The sequence below is a fragment of the Taeniopygia guttata genome, chromosome 8 (genome assembly GCF_048771995.1).
Source record: "Taeniopygia guttata chromosome 8, bTaeGut7.mat, whole genome shotgun sequence".
Taxonomy (NCBI): domain Eukaryota; kingdom Metazoa; phylum Chordata; class Aves; order Passeriformes; family Estrildidae; genus Taeniopygia; species Taeniopygia guttata.
Window position 1 is genome coordinate 27402362 of NC_133033.1, and position 20767 is coordinate 27423128.

The window sequence follows — 20767 nt, forward strand, 5'->3', positions numbered from 1 at the left end:
TTAATAAAGAGTTTGGTTTCTCCCCCTTACCTGCATCTCTGTGGAGCTGAAGCAGCACAAATCCCGGGCCCTGGGACACACAGGCTCCTGCTGCTGTTCTTTACCACGCTGTGTTCTGTGCACACACACACAGAACGAGGGCAGATCAGGCTGGAGATGTGCCTGTGCTGAAGGTGCAGTTCCACAACTCTGTGGACTTGCAGATCTTGCTGTGCAGCCTGGAGCCCCTGGAATTTGGAACAGCCAAGCTGAGTATGCTCTGAAGCCAGCTGTGAGGGATTCCGTGGCAAGCTTCTACGGAGGGCAAAGGATCTTGGAATGCTGGAAGTTTTCAAGAATAGCTTCCTGAAAGCTCAGCAGTGCTCCATCCCTGCACAGGATCAGGGAGAGGGCAGAAGCAGTGACTATCCGGGCTTAGCAGGGAGCTTTGGGTGTGCCTGAGGGCAAAGGAAGCAGAAGCATGGTGCCCAAGACTGGGACGCACAACCCTGCCAGTGCCCAGAGCACTCTCAGGCAGTGCCGGGATCCCGGCTGTGGTTTTGGTGCCCACAAGTGAGGAATGGCAGCCCCAGGCTCAGAGCCAGTCAGAAAGCCAAGCAAGTGAGAGCAGAGGGAGGGCACCCTTCCAGTCTCTCTTGGGCATGGCCACAAAACAGCCCCTGCTGCTTCTTCCTCCGCCTGTGTTTGGGCTGTGCTGGTGGCAGAGGCAGCCAGGCTGTGCTCTGCCTTCCAGAGCCTGTTGGGAGCGGGCATGAAAAGCGCTGTGTGCACAGCAGAGAGGCCTGGAAGGTGCTGGCAAGAGTGTCCTGCGGGAGCAGGGCTCTGGGCTCTGGCTAGGAACAGCCTGGTCTTGGTGCCGCGGGCGCAGGCAGGAGTTCAGGCAGGTGAAGAGGCAGTGAGCAGCTTGTGTTTGTAGAGGGCCTGGGGCTGCACGTCTGAGCCTCCACCTGGAAAGGCACTTGGGGGAATAGCAGCTGGAGCTGGAGTGCCTGTCCTGAAAGGACATGAAGTCCTTCAGCCTTGCCAGCGTTTCTTAAGGGTGTGTTGGTGTTGCGCAGAAAAGCTGCACATTTGGGGAAATGCATTTGGAGGACAGGGACTTACTTCTCAAGGAAAGTGCTTCCCAGGTAGCTCCCAGTGAGACAGGTGCAAGTGTCCCCCTTTGGCTCTCTGTGCTCCTTTCAGTCCTTGAGGCCCGCTGCACTTGGCAGAGGGACAGGGGAAGGGAGAAGGCTGTGAAGTGTAAAGACGTTTATTTGTATTCCACGTACAGATACAAGCGAGATCTCTGTGGTTGCTCTTGGGGGATCAGGTTTATTCGGGATGCAATGTGGCCCTGCCTCGAGCTGCTAGACACAGCACATGGCTGGGCCTAAGGGGATGGGGGAGGGGAGAGACAAAGAGGGGAGCAGGGACTCCCGGAGGACGCTCCAGGAGGAGAGGGGAAGATCCAAGAGGGCGTCCAGCCCCCCGGAGACCCTTTATCAGGGGGCACTCCAAGGTGGGCTGGAACAGGACCTGGGCCAATGGGGTCACAGACACCTGATGTTTCAGGGGAGGGTTACAGATGTGGGGTGAACCATACATTCTGGGGGGTGAGATGGAACAGTCCATTTGGCTTTTGGACCCCGCTGTCGGTGAGGGTTATTGTACAGCCAGTAGGGGGCGTTATATTCATCCTGGCTGTACTATTGTGGTTCTTAATCATATTTCTCTACCCTTCCCAACATCTCCCCTGTTTTCACTGAACCATTTGAAATACTAAATATTGACTTAACAACTATTTTTTTGCACACTTGGAGGTGTACAGGGTATTGTTACTAAAACTATACTTATTACTACTGGAACAGTCAAGCTTATTTTACAGAGTTCCTTTAACTAAGGTGCAAGGCTCAAACCATTAAGTAAACTGTGTAGCTGAGATGGCCTAATTGTTATCAAATCACTGATTATAGTAGGGGAGGCATTGTCAGAATTTTTTGGAAAAGGTCTTATAATTAAACGGGTTGAAAAAGGTGTGTTAGGGTTTGTGTTAGATATATAGGTGGTCTTAGAGCTTGCAGGCTTGGCTAAAGCTACTCAGGCATTTGTCCTTGGTTGAATTACAAGTAAAACTTCAATACAAAAACTGAAACAGAAGAACAAAAGCAACATGCATGCATATAAACAATAAGTCCATTTTTCTCTCAATGACGCAGCGTGGTTCAGGTCTGGGTGCTGGCTTCTTGGCTTGTACTTGCAGAAGTACTGTCTGGTGGGGGGGTGTCAGCGGATTTCGGTGCATGGTAAGGCTTCACATTCTTTCCTGGGACCCACTTAAGTCCTTGACCTGTAGAAACACAAGCAAAACCTTTTCCCCACGTTATGAGGTTGTATGGCCCTTCTATTTGCCCTGTGTCTAAGTTTTTTATTAAAACTGGGGGGTGTTCCTTAATTTTTGCTTTTTTGTTGTTCAGAAAGTGTCTGTAGATGGGGGGGTCCGGCTCTTCTGTAGAGCTATTTAGAAAATTGTGAACATATAGAGCCTTATTCAACCTCTTTTGAGGTGTAGCCTGATCTACTCCTCCTTTCTGTTGATTTAAGATGCGTTTTAGGGTTTGGCGTGTTTTTTCTATGGTACCTTTTAACAGTGGTTTAAAATAGGAAAAGGAGATACCACTGTCATTGAGTACTGTTAGGACTTCTTTCACCTCCTGAGAGGGGACAGCTGTTCGCTGGCTGAATACCACTTGCATGGCTTGGGGATGCAGACTGTCGTCTTTGCAGCTATCATATTTTATTTCAAGGCAGTTTTTCAGTTGAAGATTGTTAGCACTTTGCTGAGAATTTGGTGAGATTGGGATAGAAAGGTTAGGGTTTGCAGGGGTAACATAGTTCTCTGTCTGTCCTTTGTTTGTCGAAGCTGCAGTCACATTGTTGCCTTCACCTTGTGGATGCATGGTGCCTCCCTCAGGGTGTGGTGAGGAGCTGCTAGTGTGGGAGGCAGGGGCTGCTGCCAGCTGAGGCAGAAGAGCAGGAGGAGTGGAGCTCGTCGGCAGCAGCACCTGTGGGGAACTGGCATTTGCGGAAGGATTTCCTGTAGCTGTGGCTTTGGGTGCTGCGGCAGGCTGTAGATCCAGCGGAGGGAGGGATGCAGAGGGATATGGTGATAGGGCAGGCGAACCAGGAAGTGGTGCCGGCGGCGGGGGGTTCCGGGGCTCTGCAGCCAGAGGCAGGGGCTGCGGCACCTCAGGGGGATGGGGAGGTGGGGACACCAGGTTTGCATCTGCCGGGGGGGCCGGCCGCGAGTCCAGGAGGCGGGCGGGCAGCAGGGGTACGGCGCCGGGTCCCGGGGCATCTCTGGGAAGGACGGGCGGTGCGGCGGCCGCGGGGGTGGGGTCCGGGCTCCGCGGGGGGTAAGCGGTGGAAGCAGGGGCGGGGTCTGGGCCGCGCGAGAGGGAGGGCGTGGCCACGGGAGTGGGAGCCGCCTGGCCCGGAGCCGGCGCATGACCGGCGTGTTCACCGGGCCAGGGGGCTTCAGGGCGGGTCGGGGGGGCGGCCGCGGAGGCGAGCGTGTGCAGCATCTGCAAAATCGCAGCTGACGTTTGAGATTGTGCTTGCAAAATAGCCATTGATTGGGTTTGTGCTTGCAAAATAGCCATTGTTTGATTTTGTAAAAGTTCGGCTATAGTAGCCACCATAGCTGGGACAGGCAATGCTGGGGGGCCGGGCAGGGGGGAGGCGGGGCCCGCGGAGTGGTTTGGGCGGGAGGAGGTGGCCGCAAGGGCGGGTTCTGGGCTGCGCGGGAGGGAGGGCGTGGCCGTGGCAGGGAGGGGAGGCCCTCGATCGGAAACTGCCGAGTCGCCAGCCGCCTCGCCGGCATAGTCACCGCAGCGGGGGGGGGGGGGGGCGGGCGGCCCGACGAGGTTGTTGAGCCATGGCAGGGAGCGGTTTGGCTGCTATTAGCAGCTTTTGAGAAGCGCAGAGCTTTGCTAACGCCCTATACGCAGGGAGTAATTCGCAAGCGTAGGGGTCCCGCCGTGAAATATCATTAAAAAGTGTATGTCCCACGGACTCCCAAAAGTCTCCACAAAACACAGCAGAGCGCTCGGCATTCGGGAAATTAAGTAAGATCCATTCTAGGAGTTTTTGTAGCTCTTTTTTAGGCAAGTTACTGTTATGGCTACGTAAGAGGTGGTTAAGTTGCTTATAGAGATCTCGATCAGATGCAGAGTGGGATTGTCCCATTTTTAAACCAGTGTGGCTCACCTCGGTGTCGCAGGAGCGGGGTCCTCTGTCAGGTTCCAACGTTCACTGCAGTCGGTGCTGAGGACTCTCCGCGGGGGTCTCCTCAGAGCTCCGGTTTCGGTCCTCACTCAGGGACGGTTTCCGGTGCTCGGGAGCTCCAAACCCCCCTCAGAGCTTCAGCACGGGCAGTGCAAAGCAGTGCTCGCCTGTGCTGTGTGCACGTGGCCGCGTGCCACGGCAAGTCTCCTCACAAAGCCTTGGGTCACCGCGGAATCACGGCGATCTCTTGTGCTCGGAGAAATAACGGCCAGAAATCCTCGAAGGGCTCCAAAAACTCGCTACTAGATAACAAGTCGCGGTGCTGGAGGATGGCCTCGGGACTTTTTAAAGAGCTCCGGCTTCGTCGCTGCCTAGCAGCAAAATGCCGTGCTCGCGACCACGATGGTGAGGAAATACCTGGTTATTTAGTTACTGTCCATGGAAAGGTGTCCTACAGGTAGAAAAGCTGGAAAGGCATCCAGACGGGTGCAGTTGCAGGTCACCGTGGGTTCATATTTGAAGTTTGGCGCCAGTCTGTAAAGACGTTTATTTGTATTCCACGGACAGATACAAGCGAGATCTCTGTGGTTGCTCTTGGGGGATCAGGTTTATTCAGGATGCATTGTGGCCCTGGCTCGAGCTGCTAGACACAGCACGTGGCTGGGCCTAAGGGGATGGGGGAGGGGAGAGACAAAGAGGGGAGCAGGGACTCCCGGAGGACGCTCCAGGAGGAGAGGGGAAGATCCAAGAGGGTGTCCAGCCCCCCGGAGACCCCTTATCAAGGGGTGCTCCAAGGTGGGCTGGAACAGGACCTGGGCCAATGGGGTCACAGACACCTGATGTTTCAGGGGAGGGTTACAGATGTGGGGTGAACCATACATTCTGGGGGGTGAGATGGAACAGTCCATTTGGCTTTTGGACCCCTCTGTAGGTGAGGGTTATTGTACAGCCAGTAGGGGGCGTTATATTCGTCCTGGCTGTAATATTATGGTTCTTAATCATATTTATCTACCCTTCCCAACAGTGAAGAGCAGGTTTGGCATCCACCTGGACCTGCAGGGACCAACCCAAGCACCTGCAGCAGCGTGTGTCACCCCCGCTTTGGACAGAGGGGTGAGCAGAACCATCTCTGTGCATCTGTGAGCCCCAGAGCTCTCTGTGGGAGCTGTGAATTAAAAGGCCTTTACACACTCACTTTTCACATCTTCCCTGTCTGCTGTGTTGCATCTCTTGGCAAGATGCATTTGCCTCCTGCTTGCCAGGAGCTGCTGTGGCCCAGGGCCAGCGCAGAGCTGGGCTGGGTGGGCCAGGCAGCGTGGTGGAGAGTCTTGGCTGATCTTGGTGTGTGCCTGGCCTCAGAAAAGGCTTGGAAGGTTTGCCTGCCAAGGTATCCTGCTCCTTGGCTCTCCCTGTGCATCTTGGAGAGCACAAGGGAGGCATTTCTGGCAGCTGGGCATCAGCAGGCCTTCAAATGGGGGCGTGTTGTGGAGCGAGCCCAGCTGAGATACCCTGAGAGGAGCCCAGGGCTCCTTGCTCCTCTCTGCTGGCCCGTGAGCGTCTGTCTGCTCTCGGGATGGCCCTGGCTGTGTCACGGGTGCTGCGTGGACACGAGACAGCTGGTCCTGTCCCGCTGGGTCCCAGCAGCGCCTGGCAGCCGTCCTGCATCCACATCAGGATGCTGGCTAAGAGAGGCCCTGGAAGCTGAGGCAGCTGATTTGAAGCTTCTGCTGGTGCCCACAGGTCAAGGCCAACAGTGTTCCCTCAGGATACAGCATTCCTGAGGGGCTTCCCCAGAGCTGCCTGATGCCACCCACTCCTTGTGGCACCAGTTGCTTTCCTGTTGAAGGTTCTACCTTCCCCAAGAGCACAGAGGGAGCTGGAGAAAGACCTGGCCAGGCTGCTCTCCATCCTTTACCAGCAGGCCTGGGTGAGCAGAGTAGTCCCAGCTGAGCGCAGATGTGCCAGTGGAAGAGCCGTGACAATGGAAGTCTCGGTGGGAAGGATGATCCAGGATCCATAGGCCTGGTAGCCTGAGCTTGCTGCTGGGGAAGGCCTTGGAGCTGGTAAGTGTCCATATTCCCACCATGAGTGCTCTCATTAGCAGGACCTGCGAGCTCTGGATCAGACCCTAGTGGGGAGGGTAGAGTTAGAAAGAAGATAAGGGCCAGTTTCTTTCCAGCCTGTGGAAGAGGGGAAAAGCCTGTGTTGTTAGGAATGACATTGACAGCCAGGGATATGGCACATTTTGACAGAGAGTTTGAAATCAGCTAATATAAACCTAGCATCTTTTCTGGGGCTCCCCAACAGTCCCACTCAGCATAGTATCCCCATGCACTTAAAGTCCTGTCCCCTTGGCTGATACCTTATTAAATTCAGCCTCCTGCGATAATATTTTGTCTTGTAATTATGATCCTAGAGCATGCAAAAGAAATACCAAGATGAATATAGCCGATTACCTTACTTTCATCCTTTAGAGCATTGAGTTAACCCCAGCCACTGAATAATTGCACCTGCAGAATAGGTTTTATTGGGAGAAACAAGAGCAGGAGGACTCTGCAGCCAGTAGAGATCAAGACTGGTTGCCTCTGCAAAGCCATTTCAAGCCTCTTGGCTTGAGACTATGTCATTAGCTTCTGTCAGTGATTAATTTGAGAAGTATATATTCAGGAATGGACTATTTAGTGTACAAAGCTTAGTGCATAATCTATTTACTTACCACTGCCAGCACATCACACAGTAGCATTGCAGCTAATATTGAACCAAACCCTGAGCAATGCAGTATCACCTTTTGATTTCTTCACATACCATTTATTTTTCTTACCAGGGATAAGTCCTGCAGACATTGGTCTCTCAGCAAACCCATGCTGGTAATTTTTCCTGCTTTGCCAGGCCTTGGTCCTCAGCTCACTGGTGATGCTCAGTTAAGACATGGTTTAAGCACCATCCAGTCAGGACCACTGAGGAGCAGGTGATTTATTAAAAAAATATGGATATTGATCTAGTATCGATATCCAACTGTGACGGACAAAAACTCTCTAACAGTTTAAAGTTAGAAAGTGTATGTTTATTCGATGCCAGGCGGCGTGCAGGATAGCTCCCAAATACACACCGCACCTTCCAGGTGATTACAGAGTCTTTTTATCCATACAAGTATTGAATGCCTGAAATACAAATACATATTCATAATTTTGGTACATCTCATTCCCCGCTTCGTATGCTAATCACTCCAAAAGCTATTAAGCATGCGTAGTTTGTCCCTTGAAATGGGTCGGTGGTCCCTTTCATGGGGAGGGGTCCCAAAATGAGGAAGTAAATGAAGTCTTCCTCGTTCTGACCTTTCTACCTTTTCAATGCGGGTATGACAAATGAACTCTTGGTAGAACTCCCATTCCTTGTCTTCAATTGGTTTCAGAACAGAGGAGGCCCACAATTGTCTTATGTTCCTAAAAGCTATTTATCAGTTTCTATATTCTTCATTATAAACCCAGCTAACTAAACATTGTGCTGACAAGCAATTAATTATTAGTTAACTACTAACTCCTAATTTCATCAAGGCCTACTCATTTATTATTCTTATTTTAATTAACTCTAGTAAGGCTTATTTCTAACTAAAATCTTAGCTCCTCAAAATCTCTAAATGCCTTAAAGTTTACGTTTCACAGGACAGTGATGGCAGCTGAGGTAGAAAGGAACAGGGCTGGAGGCCACAAGTCTGCAACAGGAAGGTGAATGTTGAGGGCCAAAATTGTTCAGTGAGATGCAGATCAGGAGAGAACTGGAGTGGATAGACTGAAACTTTCTGGGTTGCTGTTAGGCCGTCAGAATGTAAATGTAGCTCATGTTTGTACCAGCCAGTTGTATTTGCAGCTCAGGTGCATGAGCTCTGCAACAGAAAGTGGATGCATTGTCCTTATTTAGTAGGATCTTGCATTTTTTTGTTGGGGGGGGTGGGGTAAGGAGGGCAGATAAAAATGCTTGAGGAGCCCAGGGTGTGTGAATTTAGAAGCTGCTTACATTGAACTGAAAATGCCTAGTTTGGTACAGGCACAGTTGATATGCCTGGGCCAGAGGTCGTATCAGCTTCTGGGGAAGAGGAATGAGAAATGCCCTGGGGACCTCTCATCCCTCCTTAGTGCCAGACTGAAGGGACAGGGAGACCATCCTTCTTTATTTCCTTCCATCCCAACTGTGTCTGCTGCCTACACACCCTGAGCCATCTTCAAGGGTCTTGGGGCACCATCCAGCTCAGCTTTTCACAGTTTCTGCGGCAGCAAACCTGCTGCCTTGTCATCTATCAAGGGCACCTGCTCTGGGCAGCTATCTGCTTTACCTGGGCTTAAAGCCATCTCGATGTTTTTTTTTCCATCTCAATGGAAATTCTTCCATGTTGAGAAGTAAAACTGTGGCTATAGGACACGAGAATGCACAACGCGAGCCACTTGTCACTTTGCAAGGTAAAAGAGAGAGTTTATTTTCTGACTCCAACTGTTATACTTCTCCAAAGGTGACAGTGGATTGGAGAGTGAATGGGCCACCTCTCCAAAGACATTGGACAAAACACTAGTACATCAAGTCTCTCCACCCCCATGGAGGAATGCAAAACAACACGTTATTTACAGAAACTGTGTGGGAAAGTTTCCCAATAGAATGTAAACTCAGAAGGCTTTAGAAAACTCAAGAATCAGGGCGACATCAAACCATCTCTTTCCAGTGTCTGTGCCAAAGTCAAAACAAGGAGAACTCAAGGCGTCCGCAGCAGTCGATGTGCTGAGGTGCTCTTCTGGGATTTTCATGTGGGTGTAAACCTGGTGTGAAGGTGGCTCAGTGTGGACACAGGGTGCAGCCAGGGCTGGGTAATCGGCTCCCCCTCTGATTCCAAGTCCCCCCGTGTCTGTGATGAGTGGCCCAGGGCAGGAGCCCACCCCGCCTACCCCAATTCCAGCTGGGGAGTGACTGCGGGGTGCGGCTGGCCGGGTCCCCGCTGCGCTCTGCCGCCGTGGGACACGGGGCGCGCCCCGGCGATGTTGGAGCTGTGGCAGGGTGGAATCGGTGCCGTGGGTTGTGGCAGGAGCTGCCTGCGCGGCCCCCAAAAGCGGGGTTCTGGCAGCAGCAGAGCCGTGAGAGGCGGTGTTGGACCGCGCTGCGGCGGCCGCACGGGCAGCGCCGGGCCCGGCGGGCTCCGGAGCATCTCCGCTGCACTCTGGGGAGTTCCAGCCTTGCTATTTCGCAGCAGGCATTCGTTGCAACAAAATCTCCTTTCCCCCTTTCTCCTTTTTTCTTTTTCTTTTTAATTTTCTGCCTTTTTTTTTTTTCCCTTTCTATTCTTCTTTCCCATTTCTCCTTTTCTTTTGAGGTGTTTCCCAGACCTTCCCAGCAGTGTTTGTGACCTCTTTCCCAGACTTTCCAGCAGTTTATGAAGCATCCCACTGCTGGAAGGGTGACTCTTTGCCAACTGAGCATCCCTGCAATCACAGGTGGGTAGCTGATGCAGCCAAGAGCTCCGTGATGCCTCACCACACCTGTCGTGTTCCTGAGAGGACTCCCAGCCAAAGCTCAGCATCACGGCCACCTCTGCCACGTGCTCCCTGAGGTGACTCCTCTGGATATCGAGCCCTGGAGGAGAGGTTACGCCTCAGGTTTTGCCTGGCTTGAAGAGAATAAAAAGCCCCCTTGGTGACAGCAACATCAACAGGTAAAAATGTGCCAGTTTTTTTTGCTTTGCTCAGTTTCCCTTTCCCTACACTGCTTTGTTTTATCTCATTTTTCATGGTTGCAAATTATCTTCTTTTCTTTCCCAAATTTCAAAACTTTCTCTAGATGCAAACTAGGGAGTGAGTGTGGAAGTGAGCTGCCTTCACCTTTATCTGCTGCTGTTGGACAGATGAATCCGCACTAGAGCAGAGCACTTGCAGATTACTCTCCTTCTTCTGTGAAAGTTTGCCTATCAGTGTAAGCGGCATCTGGAGATGGGAAAACTGATCTTCAGGTACTCCACTTTTCTTTCACCATGTCAACAAGGAGATTGATTTTTCTTCTGCTATGCTAGCAAAGCCACAGGCTTGTTTTTGATTCCTACTCTTTATGACAAGGACGGGAGTTGGGAGTAGGGGGGAAGGAAGAAAACTTTGAGGGACCAGCTCTGCCCCTTGCAGTCACTGAAGGGATGCCTACCAAGGGCGGTGAAGGGAGAGGTCTTGCCAAGGCAGACAGTGCAATCATCTCTTTGTCTCACACAGAATCAGTGGGTCATTAATGTTTGAGCCAGCCTCTTATTTCACTGCAGTTTGTCTGCATTGTCAAGGCTTTCCTCAATACATCAAAAACCTGAAAGCCTTAACAGCCCCCAGCAATGGCTGGAACAGGAGTTATTCCTGATCTAAAGCAAACCGTGCGGATGGCATCTCTTTCTGTGATATTTGCGACACTGAGCAAAGGGATTGACCAACAAGAGATGATTACTTTTCCTTTTGTGCTCCCTTAGATTAAAGTTTTGAGAGGACAAGGATTATCTCCAGTTTAGAATCCTGTTTTTGAGCTGATGGATTCATTGCAGGCTCTGCTCCCTTTGCACTCTCAGCTTCCTCCAAAAGAGGAGTAGATGTGTGAGAGCCAGAAAACCAACCATTGGCAGCCCTGTATTGTGTGAGATATTTTATTTACAAAGGTGGAGACATTTGTACCATCACCTTCTCTTGATGGCTCCCCAAGCCTTGCTCTGCCAATAGAGCTCAATGCAGAGAGGTCATTAGGAAGACTAAGGTGAATGCCTTGTGAAGGCCAGGAGACTGTTCTGAAGAAAGTCCCTTCCAGCACTGAATTTTACAGTGGTCCAACGGGCTGGCAGGTGCAGTTTGTTTTACCTGGTTGCTTGGTTGCTTTGATCTTTAAAAAGTCTTGTAAATGCCTAAGAAGAAGAAAGTTGTTCACCTGTTCTGCATAGTGGGGGAAAAAAATCCACCCCAAATTGCACAATGGAGGGAATATCTGTCTCTCTGTGTCAGTGATGCTAAACTGGAGTTTCAGTGGGAAAGGGCTCAGCCCTGGACAGGTTTTCCAGGTTAATTGAAAGGAACATGGTGATATCTGAAATGCTACTTGCTCCATGTGCTTGTGGCTTTGTTTAGCATGGAGATCAAGAGAAATGCATAGGTAGCATCTCTCTTTACACCTGAGCCTGTGAAGAGAGGGTGAGCTACTTTAATGGCTCTCTATTTTTATTGAAATCTCTCTTTGTTGGGTATCCTGGGGTTTACACTGACTAGTACCTTTCCGTAAGACATCTCTCAATCAACAGAGACAGCCAAGTTTACATTGCAACATTACAAGGCAACATTTTTCCCCTGCTTGTCAGCATGTCAAGCAGCACCAAAACACACAATCTCCTCCTGAATCCCATAGCAAATAATTAATTTTTTAAAAACATCCTCTACTGTCTGTAATGGTGTTGGAGATGGGTTAAGACAGCCACACTTCTGCTTCCTACCTATGGAGAGAGGAGAGCTTACAGCAGCTACCTGAGGCTATTTAGGAGGGAGACCCTTCTCGGCACTGTTCTGCTGTTTGGGTTTTTTCCTTGCAGTTAACTGTAGATACACTTGAAAAGGAAAACAAACAAACAGAAAAAACCCAAACCAGTGGGCTATTAAGAAGAGGGTTTAATGTTGACAATGGCACTTTGCAGTGGGAGTGTGATCTGCTTAATGCTCCAGAGCAGAGCAGCCCATCAATTCACATCCCTTTCCTTGGCAGAGGTGCCAACGCTTCCCCCAGAAGTTAAAGCCATGTGTCTCATTTCTGAGAGAGGCTTATTCACAAAAAGGGAGGAAAAATCGATTGTCTGATCCACAGAAGGAAAAAACACACAAGGGGATAAATTATGAGAATTAAGATGGGCAGGCAGATTTCCGCAACTAGTGTATGTAAAAATCTGATCCTGGTAGACTTGAGCTGTGTCATTTTAGATGCATTTCTCTAACCCACATAAATATTTCTGTCAAAAAAACAAATCTGGAAAATAAAGAAATTTCATTCTTCATCAAAGCTCTACAGTGATCTCGTTATTAAAAACAGAGGAGAAAGATATATCAGGAAGACAAACAGTTGCAGCCACATAGTTGTTTTCAATAATCCAGTGAGTCACTACATAGAAAAGCCTTTCATTTCTCCCTGTGGTTCAGACAAAATAGTTTATTAAGATTTTGGTGCATTATTAAAAAAAAAAAAAAAAAAAAAAAAAAAGAAAGAGGAAAATGGTACCTCTTTATTTTAAAAACTGTTGCAATAAAAATTCAGATTATTCAAATTTATCAAGTGAATTTTATAAGGCAGTAAGCACAGCAATTTTTTCCTCATACCACAAGATATTCCCTGGCTTTTCCATCTCACTCATAGTCCTATGTAAGGAGGCTGTTTACAAGGCATTGCTACAGCGAGAAAAAAATATTACAGAAATGAAAACTTGATCCAGCCAATGGCTGGATTTGTAATGAAAGACCTAAGTGGAAGGTAAACAGCAGCCTAATGTAATACTTTAGAGGCAATTCTTTAAAAGTGATGTATAGTAGATGCAAAGGGGATCTGTACTTCAGATCTTCACCCATGCAGAGGTGTGGAATAGAAGTTAATTGCATATGTAGCTATAATGCACACTGAGCAGCCAGAACAGACAAATACAAATATTTAAGATATTTCACTTTTTTTAAAATCACAAGGTTGTGAACTTGCATTTTGTTTTGGTTTCTTTTTCCCCAGGAAATTGGACAGGAGGCTGGCTGAAAGTGTACCAGTGCTCTACAGGGATTTCTTGTGCATTTTCAAGGAAGGATTTGCGGTGTTCTAGAATGTGCAAATGTCGTTTGGGGCTTGTTTTGTTTTGTTTTTTATCTCAAATGCTTGCCAAGGAAATCGAACTGTACAAACATAATTAATAACATTTAACCTTAAATTCTGAGTCTTCATTAAGTCTTAATTTAAAAACCTTAGGAGGGAAGCTTGCAACCATTCCTGTTCATAAGGTTGGATGGAATTTGGGGCAGGTTTTATGGCAGAAGAGGGAAACCACTGAAATGGGGAAAGCTCAGCAAACTGTGCTGAAGCCAGTTAGTGGTCAAGTGGTCGTGTCATGGATAATGGGACAAGATCTGGATTCAAGGTACCTCTTGTGTGGTCAAAGCAGGCCATGGTGGACGTGGCTCTGGGCAGCCTGATCTGGTGGCAGGTGTCCGTGTTTGTGGGCTTGGGGTCAGATGGGGTCTCAGGCCCCTTCCAGCACAAACCATTCTGTGGCTAGGAATTTAAGAAGGCTGTGGGAGAACTGGATGGCTTGTGGGGAGAAAAAACAGGAGCTTTCCCTTTGTGTGAGAGTTACTACAAATCAGAACGGGTTTTTTTTCAGAATTATTGTTTAAAGAGTAACAAAAATTCCCCTGAAGCACAAAGAAGAGTACTCTGGGAACCTGAAAGGAGCCACCCAATTAGATGATAGAAAAAATATCTTATAAAGACAAAATTGCAGAAGCAGTCAATACCACACAAGCTTCGTAATTGTATTTTATGTAACTAAAGGCTGGTCTCAAGAAACATTTTAGTGCATTACACCACCCCACAATGGGCCCAGTGCTGATGCTGGATTAACTGTCCCCGGTGAGTGGCTGAGCTCACGTCTCCCTGCCTACCTGGAGCTCGACTCTGCTCTGCCTCTGGGGTTATGATCTCATCTCTGAAGTGCTGCAAACACAGCTGAGCTCCACACTGCTCCCACTGTAGGTCCCACTTCTGGAAACGTGAAGCTGGGGATTGGGGCCACGCAGCACAGAATCTCTGCAGGAGATGGAGGAGGTGGGACACCCCCATGCCACTCTTTCTCCTCACAGATATTCACCACAGCTATCTTCAAAGGCCGTGGACTTCCAAAGAGCTGCTCTCCTGGCTGTGCATATATGGAGCCTGTATTTTTCCTTCTGCTTCTCCAGGTGGGGACTGAAAAGCTTGCACCTATAAAGAAGCACCCATCATTGTCCTGACATCAGTTTGAGGTGGGCTAGTAGGTATTTCCAAGGGTCTCAGCTGTTTGCAGGTGAGAAGTAATTTTTTCTTGCACAGGCTTTCTTCTTACATGGGCTTTTAGCTGCTTGTCACGTATGAGGCTGTGCTGGCAGGCAAGAGGAGACCCAACTGAATATTTCTGTCACACCAAGTGTTTGGATTTGTTTCAGGGTGGCTCACTCTGTGCAGAGATGCCTGCTTCCAGCTTTGTGCACTCTGGCACGTGTTGCCTAATGGACCAGGGCTTCTCGCTCAGCCCAGCTGACAAGGAGCATCTCTGTCACCACAGCTGACACACGCCTGCTTTGTTAAATGACATAAGGTGCTGCAGTGCAAGGCACGAATTCTCCCATGCTTTCAGCTAAACAATTTACTGCTGTGCTGCATATACCCTTTGGTCCAGCAAGGGAGGACGCAGACTGGTCAGTGTCCCAGTGGCCAGCTCTGTCCCCCTTGACACTGCAAGGAGCAGTGGAAACAAAGTGACATGTTGACCTAATGCCCTACCTGTAGGGCATTCATACCTACCCTGCCTGACAGCTCCCAAACTGCCTGCTGAGGTTCAGCCCCATGAGGCATTTTCTGCTCTGCTACATCCCAGCTTCTCCAGTCCTCCTGCCTCTGCACCATCCTGGCTGTAGGCAAAGCCAGGGCTTTGGAATGTGTGTTTCTGGCTGCAAACTGAGGTCTTTTCTGCACATCAAATGCTCATCAGCGACTGGGAACAAAACCAAGGAAGTTGTGGAGGAGAGGAGGAAGCCACACTTGATCCCACAGAAACCACAAACCTAATTTCACACCGAAGTCAATTAGCCAGCACGCATTTGGTTAGGGTGGCTGTGCTACTTTGTAAAACGTGACCTTTTAATAAGCTGGAGTGGTGGATCTGAGTTTCAGCTAGTCCACACTGGCAAAAGAAAACCACCAGCAGTTAAATATCATCAGGAGAGGGAAGCTGGGGTGAAGTGGCCCTCAAAACCATCTCTGTGCACTTCCAAGTCCTGCTTTGCACGATGGGATCACGTCCCTGACTCCATGCCATCACACTCATCTCCCTCCTGAAGCCAGCAGGATGCTGCAGCATCCTTGGCTGGGCAGTGCTGACTCAGGCACAGAGTCCTGTGCCTGCTCCCTGGCACGGCTGTCCCCCAGATATTTCACCACTAGATATAAAAATCCCCGAGTCAGGCACCTGTGACTGTGCTCCCTGCAAGGGGAAGCAGTAAAAGGCTGATTCATGCTCTGAACCACAAAAGCCTTTTATTGCTGCTTTTTTATTTGAATGTAACTCTCTTGCCCTTAAATGTGTAATCCCTTTCTAACAGTCTTGTGGAAGTGGCAGGGCTCTCCACGGGTTAAAGGCAGTATTTTTCAAGAGGATCAAGTTGTCCACCAGGTCCCCGAAGCCCCTCTTGCCCTGGCACAGCCAGTCCTCCTGTCAGCAAGGGAGGAGAGCAGCAGTAAGCTATGTGCTGCCGGCATGGTCCACCACATACCCCCAGCCCTCAGCTTCCTGGGGTTGTTGGAGAGTTATTCCATCACTTGGAGTATTCCCGACAGTCTTGGGCACTGCTGCTCCTTCAGGGGAGAATAAAACCCCAAGCTGATCTAACAGCAACAGGGATTTAGGAATTTGACTCCAGGCAGCATATACATTTAAATAATTATTTCTTAATTTTTATTAATTACTATTAGTCATTTATGGCCCCTTTAAATTCAACTTCTCAAGAAAAATATTGCTTTAGGGAAAAAAAACCAAAACCTGTCATTAAATGAACAATTAGCAAAAGCTACAGCTGCACCATAAAAGAGAAATACTGGAGTAGGGGGGAGGAATATTTCAAATTGACTGGGAGATGCAGGTTGTTTGAATGGATGGAACGCCAGCTGAGATCCTAAGGAAAGGGTGATGCTGGAGAGGGGCAAAAGTACACAGTGTGGCATTGCTAGGTTCATTGTCAGGCCTGCTGTTAATTACGTGAACCCAGGGTCCTCATAAAACGGGAAAGCTGGACAGGACAGAACGCACGTCAAACCAATATGATTAATGCAACGTTCTCTGTTTATTTGAGAGGAGATGGCAGCTTATATACACTTCTATACAGTTTACAGTTTACAAAGGCACATTCATTGGCAAGCGAACATTGTGTGTCTTTTTCTTAAGGTGACCTAAACCTCACACTATAAACCTATACTACTTCACACCCAGACAGCCCAGTGCTTCCCATCATACCTTAATACAATTTCAAACTGCGCCACAAGCTCTTAATTTCTAACTGCGCCAGAGGCTGGAAAGCCTCACAAGGCCCAGATCTGAGGCCTAGGCTGGAGTAGCTCAAATATCATTCCAAACATAAATCATGCCCTCTCTCTCTCAGAGATGCTGCAACAATTAGGTGCTTTATTAATGATTTGGAAGCAATAAGAATTAATTGCATCAGAAAATGATGGTACATTGGGAAGAGCTGAAAGCAGAGGTGAGAGCAGAAGAAAGAACAGCGAGAGAGGCAGGGAGGGCTGAGGGGTGTAAGAGGGATTTGATTTCATTCAGGCTCTGGGGGCTTTTCTACAGTTTCCCCTAGTAAAAGAGCACCAATAATGTCTGTGGACAAGGAAGGGGCCCAAAGAGGTCAGACAGGAGGGTTTGGTTTGAAGCAGGAACCATGGAGACCCTTCCTGTCCCGCTCAAGAGAGGAACAGAGACTTGCCTGAGGTGTGAGGCAGGCAGAGTCCCTGCGCAACAAAACTGATCAGCGTGGAGGGGCAGCTGACTTCAGAAGATCCCAGACTGTATAGCAGGGCATGTTTAAAAGAAAACACTAAACAGACAATACATTGTTCTGCCTGCTTTGCAGCCTAACTGAAGGAAGGGGGAAAATAAAGCCCAGATTAATGTAGAAATTGCATTTAATGATCATCTTGAGAAGCCATAGGAAAAAATCAAGGGAGTGAGCTGCCCCAAGCTGTTAAGGAGGAAACCCTCTGCCCACCGGATGCCAGTGTTGCCCAACATTAAATCACATGGAGAAAACTCCTCTGGCAAGAGAATATTTTGTGCTTAAAGACACCCAGCCCTCCAGCTACCCAAACACCACCACATTCAAAAGCGCACTTGCAACTTACTTGGTGGCACAATTAAATCTGTTTGCAACTCATCATTCTGGAGGTAGGCAAAGGTGACAAAGCCAAAGACGAAGCACTGTGTAAAATTTTACTTTTACTGAGCGGACCCTAAAGAAGCCCAAGCAGAGCTTTATTTTGTGGCTCCTCGGGCTGACAGTCTCCATTAACCATCGGTTAATACTGCAGCGTCAGAGCAAACCCAGAGTCGCAGCCCTCTGCTGTTAGAAAGTGTCCTTCATCCCAGCAAGAGACCTTGGGGTGAGAACATTTTGCATGAAGAGCCACTGGTGTAAGAGCTGAGCCTCTCAGCTCTGCATTGCAGTCAGCGTGTCATGTGCCATCCCTCCACGCCACAAATAAATCTACAATTTCTCAGCTGGGAGCCTTTGGAAGCCACATACTAATATGCTTATATGGGAAGAGAGACCATACAAGGTTCAAATAAAGAGCTCATGTAATAAATAAACATGAGGTCAGTATGGGAACAGCATTAATTGCTTTTTATGACAAGATTTGCGTAGCAAACATTCGTGATTAATGTACAGCCGGTGTCAGGTAAGGAGCCTTCACTATCATTGTTCTGTCTGCACCTTCCAATCTAGAAGGTACAGCAACTCCAGCCAGAGCAATTAGTCACTGTTTACTGAGAGGCAGATCGAGCCACCAGGCTGGCAGGGGACATCAGGATGGGGAGTGCATTGGTGGGAGATGCCATTACACCTCTGTGCCCCTCAGAGCTGCAGGCGGGCTGGAAAACGTGGCTCTCATCAGCTACTTCAGTGCCAAGTCCACCCAGCAGCACAGTGAAGAGTGATCTCCGAGGTGCTGCCGACCCGCCCTACTGCCCTGAAAACCTCTCTCCCTCCTTTGCAGCTCTTCCACCCTAAAGGTCCCCACCCGCCTGGGCTGGGTGCTGGGAAGCCCTGCACTCACCTTGGTGCTGAGAGCGCAGCTGGGGCGCTCTGGGCCATGTGCACCATGGCAAGGCTGGGTGAGCCCTCCGGAGCCGCCGGCGGTGCCTCGCCGTGAAGAGGAAGAAGGGCAGAAGCACGCGCCAGGAGGACCTGAAGCGGACGCTCTTCCCAAAGCGCTTCCCCCTCCTGTCCTGGAGCCTGGAGCATGCCCTCATGGACCTGCGGAGCGCGCAGTGAGGCCTTTGGATGGGATATGGAAGAGCATCATGGTGCTGGGCCCCCAGGTTGACGTGGGAGAGCTCCCTTGGATGGAATGTTGGGGTGGGTGGCGGTGACGGCACTGGGCCATGGGGACACGAGGGTCCCAAACTGAGCAGGACGGGCCAGGCATCCCCATTTCCCCATTGTTCCTGAATTCCAGAGCCTGGGAGATTTGACTTTTGGCTTTTGCAAGCTAGAGTGAGGCGCCCTTCCCCTCAGGAATTCATCCCTCCTGCCATCCCTCCTGCACTGCTGAGGATCACCCTGGTTGTTTTTCAAGCAATATACTTAATATTTTTTTTTTTTTAAATATCCCCAGTCTCCTTTTTCATGCTGTGAAGTCAGGGATCAGGGAGATCTCAGTCCTGGGAATTGGGGTTGCTCAGCTGTTCCCCATCTTTAGGGCCTTGTGCTGCCAGCTTCTCCTGGGAATGCTGCCATGCAGCAGGAGAATCTCCCTGGAGGTGCCTTGCCCTTGCCCTGCTCACTCCGTCCTCAAACCCAATTGATCCCCTTTGCAAGCCCTGTGGATTTGATGCTCCAAACTCCCTCCTTTTCCTCCTTTTTTGTCCTGATGGGAAGTGAAAGGGACAGGAGGGGAATGGTGACTCTCAAAAGCTGCCAGACCTTCAGCTGCATGTCATAAACCCATTCCTTTCTCTATAATTCGCACCATGCTGCTTTTCGTTCCTCATCCTTTTTAGTGTGAGTAGTTACTCCTTTTTCCCACTTTAATACAATTGTACCACACTTCTCCTTTCCCATATCCCAGGAAGCTGCTCACCCATTACATGGCATTTAATGGAGTAATTGCAAGATTAGGTTCCTTTGGCCAGGCCATTAAAAAATGCCATTACAGAGGGACTGCAGGAGAGTGCCTGGAAAATCAAGCTTTGAGGGTGAAAGCTCTGCAGGCATATTTTTATTGCTATTGACCACCCCAGGGCCTCTGGGAGAAGGGAGCCAAGAGCATTTCTGGGGTTTTTGTCCTCTGGGGAGAGAGTGAAGGCAGGAGGGGCTCCATGTGGGGTGGGTGGGATCAGCTGGGATCTAGGTTGTTGTCTTCACTGAGAATTAAAAATAAACATTGTCAGCCCTGGGAGGCAGAGCTGGAGTGCTTGTCCAGCTCCTTGGGACAGCAGGGCCAGGGAGCTCCTGGGGAGCTGTGGAGCTGAGGAAGGGCCTGGAGCAGGAATGGCTGAGGGAGCTGGGGCTGAGAAGATGCTGAGAGGGGCCCTCAGGCCTGGGTGACCCTGTTGTGACCCTGAGTGTCCCTGGGTGTCCCTGAGTGTCCCTGTCCATCCCTGTCCATCCCTGTGTGCAGGAGGGCAGAGCAGCCCCAGGCCCTGCTACAGGCCCAGCAATGGCCCCAGAGCCCCGGGCAGGGCTGAGCCCGGCAATTCCCTGCCCAGGAGGCAGAACTTCCCTGTGGGCACTGGAGCAGAGCCCAGAGAGGCTGTGGGTCCTCCCTGGCTGGGGATATTCCAGAACCCTTGCACACCCCGCTGTGCCCTGTGCTCGGGATGGCCCTGGGGTGGCACCAGCTGAGCCTCTGTGCTCCCTTAGCCCTGCCCCACTCCGGGATTCTGGGATTCATCCCCCCTGTTATGTGTAGTAGATATAATTCTCGCCATTTCTAATATGATATATGTGATATTGAATATTTGTTAGAGTATACATGTTTGTATTAGGATTCCCCCCCCACCCTCACAGGCGCAGCTGAGACCGGGTGGAGATTGGAAACTGATTTACAAGTAAGAAGGTACAGCTCGCCAGGAGATGGGCCATGTCTGGGGAGATACAGAAACCCCAGGTGCTGATCGTTCGCGTGAACGACCCGAGATGGATATCGTTGAAATCCTCAGGCAGATTCATGTGAATACAGCGTTCCCGAATTCCCGTAAATTTCATCAAGGATTCAACAAACTCCGGAGACTGATTTGTTCTCCCTCATCACCAAAAAGGAAAATCTTATTAACATATAGACTCGTGAATAGAAGAAAAGACTGCTGAAATCTTGGCCTCAGGCGGAATTTTCCCTATAAAAACCGCTTGTGCCAGGATGGAGGTGTGTGGGCATGGAGGAAAACCTCTGCTGAGGCTTACTCCTTGTTGCACACCCAGGACCGACCCTGGGCTCGGCTCTGTTCTTTCCTTGT

General features: G+C 49.7%; 2 long non-coding RNA genes across 2 annotated transcripts in view; one reads left to right on the forward strand and one right to left on the reverse strand.

Annotated features, from left to right (window-relative positions):
* The window catches only part of LOC121470381 (uncharacterized), a 256297-nt gene that overhangs the window by 131131 nt on the left and 104399 nt on the right, over positions 1 to 20767 (forward strand). The window lies entirely within an intron of this gene.
* Positions 1 to 20767, reverse strand: part of LOC140684626 (uncharacterized) — a 110945-nt gene that overhangs the window by 993 nt on the left and 89185 nt on the right. The window contains exon 2 of the long non-coding RNA XR_012057164.1: positions 31 to 227. This is a non-coding gene — a long non-coding RNA (uncharacterized lncRNA). The remainder of the gene's footprint in view (positions 1 to 30; positions 228 to 20767) is intronic.